The following is a 4,952-nucleotide window of genomic DNA, read 5'->3' on the forward strand; positions in this document are numbered from 1 at the left end:
ACCTGCTGTGAGTGTCTCGGCAACTAAGAGAATACGGTATTCTGTGATAAAAAACGACTCAAGAAGCCACACTTAATCTCGAATGCTTTACACGAAATGATAAATCATTACCGTGAAAATGTTCCAAATTGATACAGTGTTTTTGGAGTTACTACCTGATGCCTTTAAAACATATATTGAGTTCCTTCCCTCTTCTAAAGCATCAGATTATAATATTCATTCTGTTTTATGAATAATGACACATATGCAGAAAAAAATCTTCAAGTGATTTTCTCAGGGTGCTTTAAAGTTTAGAAAGAAATTTGGGTATTTTCTTTTTCTTCTTTTAAAGAAGAGTGGTTATTTTACGAAGGAATACTAAGGTGGTTATACATTATATATTTCAGAGTGAAACCCGCTAATGGTGTAACAGCAGCCCTGTTTCATTAGATACTGTAAATAGCCCTTTCTAAAACTTGGAAGGATCTTAGTTTTATTATTAAATCAAATCACATAATTTTATAGATGGAAAAGTTAGGACACTGATGGTAGCCTAGATTGAAATTCACACTGGGCTACGCAAACCGAGAGCTCTCTCCTCTTCCCAGCATCGGAAACGGCCTTAGAAACAATAAATCAACATGAAACGGACAAAGCAAGTTGTATTCCCACTTCTTCACCTTATATTTTACTAGCAAACTGCTCAAAATTTCTTTCTCAGAAATACTGTGTGGCTTTCAAATTAAGTTGAGCTGCCTCACAGAGCTTGAGCTCGGAGATTCTACACTCGATATTTTTTTATTACAACCATTTGCAGCTGGGAATCGTGGTGATACCGTGGCAAACAGTGTGCCTTGAAGTCACGCAGATAGAAAGCAGCGGGACCTGGTGGAGGAATAATGAGCTCTGGGGTCAGGCAGAGCATCCCTCAGAGCCGTGACTTGGTCACCGCGAGACTCTTGGTTCCCCAGAGTCCTGACTGGACAAATCGCTTAACCCCCTTGAGGCTTAATGTACTCATCTGTCAAATGAGAAATAACTTATGGGGTTATGTAAGTACTAAGTGTACAGCGTTTAACACAGTCGAAGATGCTTAATAATTAGAAACTCTTAAAGTTGTTTCTGTATTTTTGGTCACTTACTAAGTGACCACACTTTCAAATTTGGGGCAAATTATTTCATCTCTCTGAGACTGTAGGGTTACTGGCAAAGTAAAGAAAAAAAATATCAATCTTATAGGATTTGCCATGAGAATTAAAAGATAAAAATATATATAATGGCCTTCAACATATATTTGTTCATTTTTTTCTGCCTGCTTTTCTCCTGCCAATAATGTGTCTGGTTAATCTCAATTAGTGACCAGTTTAAGTTGAATTTTAAATAGAAGCATATGATGGCAAGGTGTCTATATCTTCATTTTAGGTGGTACACCACTGACCTGTACACTCAAAGTCAGAACCACTCATGAATTGAGTTGTGGTTTCCTTGATTTTTGGAAGCACCTCTTCCGAGAGGTTTCTGATGAGATGTTCTTGCATTAATCATTGAAACTCTCTTGGTGATGTTTGCCCTGGAAAGGCTTACACATCCACTAGTATGTAAAATGTTCTTAACATAAGTTTTCAGGTTTATCTCACAAAGAGAGGAGACTGGAGCTTATGAGTCAGCCCCTGAGTGCAGAGTCAGCTGGTTTTCCTAGAATGAAAGTTTGGCCACGCATCTCTCAGGGAGCAGATCAAGATTTTGTCATTGCTGACCATGATGTAACCTCTGGCAGGTGGATGTGTTTAGAACAGAAGCAGTGGCCTTTGCACTTCTGTAAACAGTGGATGTGAAAAAGGGCAAGGTCTTGACTGGCACTTGGAAAATATTACTATGAGAAAGGCACCAGTGGATACAAAAGAACTGCTATTTCTGACTCAGACCTGCCCAGAAATGAAAAAATATTTGCGGGTTACACTAAAAATTATAGGTGATTTCTTCTTCTCTCTCTCCTTCTTAAAAAAATCTTATAAAAAGTATTAATTTGTTCATACTTTCCTAAAACAGATTTGCAAGAGAAGTGATAAAGCCAAGCATTTTGTTGTTGTTGTTATTGTTGTTATGAGAGAGCATCATAAGTGTTTCCACTTTATAGCAGATAGAAAAACTGGGACTCCACTCAGCACAACAAGCAATGCTGGAGTCAGCAGAACTTGATTTTATTTTGGGGTTTACTTATTAGGAGAATTTGGAAAAAGAAAATAATGCATTCTCTCCAGCAACAACAAAACTTAAATTCTGAGAGACACTGTGAAGATAAATTGGATGATCCATGCATGTAAAACTTATCACAAAACTTAGCATCGTGTACAGAACAGACTATTCCTGCATCTCATCTTGTTTAATTAGAAGACACAATTGGAAGTTCAGCTATGTATGCGTGGATATTTATTAAATCCATTTAATACTGTTCTCAGACGATCCCAGTGTCATGCAATGCAAACAGCAAACTGCTCAGCGCTTATGGATTTTATCATTTATTTATATTACACCAAAAAAGGGAAAATCTTTTCATACTTACTCTGCGTTATTTCCATGAAATGATAATCTGATCTGCTGGTGTTTATGAGTATGTACATTGCTATCTAATTTTTAATTATATAGCTTTAATTTTATTACTTTTTTCAAAGGAAGTGAATCAGTGTCATCTGTTTATAACCAATTAAGTTATAGACTATGTGCTATTAACAACCTTGAATAAGTCTTGATAGCTTACTAAGTAATTCTTTTTTTTTTTTTGGATATAGAAATGTACCATTTTATTACAAAGAGGCTCACAAAAATGAAAATAGTATCTCAAAAAGGAAAACTAGACTACCAACCTCCACCTGCAGAATTAGGGGAAGACAGAGGGCAGGCAGTGTGACTTTCTTGGCTGACTTGAGGCCAGTGGGAAGGTATGAAAACAGAACCAATCTAAAAATGGCTGATGTTACCTTAGGAGCCTGAAAAGAACAGGAGATCCTTGAAGACCCAGCCACCCCTTCTATAATGTTCAATGAGGGCACCTTTCCAAAGCTACTAAGCAGGCACTTGGCATTTCAGGATTTTGTCTTATGATTGCATAAAAGTATCCCTTTCACTTAGACCTGGCACCCTTTGTGGTTCAAAGTTAAGATGGGTGGCAAGGCAGTTCCTGAAAGAACAGTACAGCTGCCCTGGGCTCAGAGCCTTGGTTTCTGTCCCTGGGGATATTTATATTTAATAAATTTTTATATAAATACACAGAAATAGAAAATATAAAATCTGAGGGGTTGGAGGAGAAAGGTGAGGGACTCAGCAGGAAGCCAAAGCTGGAGAGGTCTGCTCAGGCCAACTTGACCTCCTCCTTGACCCCTTTGGCTTCGGGCTTCTCCTCCTTGGTTTTCTCCTCTTCTGTGACTTCTTTCTTCTCCTCTGGCTCTTTTTCTTTTTCATCCTCTGTTTTGACTCTCTTGGCTTTTTTGAAGTTGGAAGAGTTCTTGCGGCTCCCCTCTCCCTCCTCTTCAGAGTCTGAGAACTCTTCCTCACAGGCAATTCGTTTGTCAGAGGAGCAGATCGAGATGCGCTTGTCAGGGTCTTCTTCGTCCTCGTCGCCACTCTCCTCAGGGATGGCGTCCTCAGGAATCGCCTGCATTTGGACCCCGGGTGCATGCGGCAGCATCCTCAGGTTCTCAAACAGTCGCTGTTTTTGATCTTCTCCAGGTACTCATTCGTGTTCTGATTAGTCATATTGGAAGGACTGATGTGGAGCTTGAAATCTGGTCCAAAGTATTCGAAGTAGTCATTGTATGGAAGCTCATTAGGGATCTCCGTATCCAGGGCCACAGCTGTCTCGTACGTCCAGCACCGAGCAACGTTACGAATGGTGTAACCACCTCCTCCCAGCATCAGCATAGGCAGGTTAAAGCTCTTGACAAATTCCACACACTTGGCATGCCCTTTGATGGTCAGATTGAAGCAACCTAACCGATCCCCCGATAGGGAGTCTGAGCCACATTGTAAGACCACCGCACTAGGCTGGAACATCTCCATTACTTTGGACATGACCGGCTTGAAAATGACCTCATAGGATTCGTCATCAATCCCATCTCGGAGCGGGTAGTTAACAGCATAATACTTGCCTTTGCCAGCCCCGATATCCCGTAGGTCCCCAGTTCCTGGGAAGTACTCTCCATACTTATGAAAGGACACAGTCATGACCCGGTCTGTGGTATAGAAGGCCTCTTCCACACCACCGCCATGGTGAATATCAATGTCAATATACAGCACCCTCTGGTGATACTTTAGCAGTTCCAGGATGGCCAAGACAATATCATTGACGTAACAGAAGCCAGATGCCTCGGACTTCTTTGCATGGTGCAGGCCCCCAGCCCAATTCACAGCGATGTCCGTCTGCTGCTTATTAAGTTTCACAACACTTGCCACAGAACCACCAGTAGACAACTGACAGAACTCAAACAGGCCATCGAATACTGGACAGTCCTCACCAACGTTGAATCTCTGCATCTGCTTGCTGTACTCGGACATGTTATCCGGACGGATGGAGCGCAAGAATTTAATGTAGTCATCGCTGTGGTACTTGGTCATCTCCTCAGCATTGGCTTTGTGAGGGCGCGTCGTAGTAGTAACAGACTTTCCTCCGGGTGCCCTGCGTCTGCGCCATCTTGCTCGCCTCCCGTCCCTCCCGTCAGTCGGTCCCCAAGTAATTCTGAAGAACAATAGATCTTGCAGAACCTGGCATGAAGTACTTTGTGAAATATACACAGGACCAGCGAAAGCTTTCACTGACTCTACTACAATATCATAAGCAAAGAAGCTGTATTTTGTTGTACACAATTGTATCTTCTTCTGTTTTAAGTAATTAGTTTGATACTAAAAGTATCTGATTAATTCAGACACATCCAAACCAATGAGAGCAGTAATTATGTAAATGAAACATAAATAATTAA

The 4,952-nt window shown here is 40.8% G+C and overlaps 1 pseudogene; it reads right to left on the bottom strand.

The window, feature by feature from the left end:
* Window positions 1-2,765: 2,765 nt before the first annotated feature.
* LOC141581421 (histone deacetylase 1 pseudogene) lies at window positions 2,766-4,695 on the bottom strand (annotated as a pseudogene).
* Between the last annotated feature and the right edge of the window lie 257 nt (window positions 4,696-4,952).

This window comes from Saimiri boliviensis, chromosome 15, assembly GCF_048565385.1.
Source record: "Saimiri boliviensis isolate mSaiBol1 chromosome 15, mSaiBol1.pri, whole genome shotgun sequence".
NCBI classification, from domain to species: Eukaryota; Metazoa; Chordata; class Mammalia; order Primates; family Cebidae; genus Saimiri; species Saimiri boliviensis.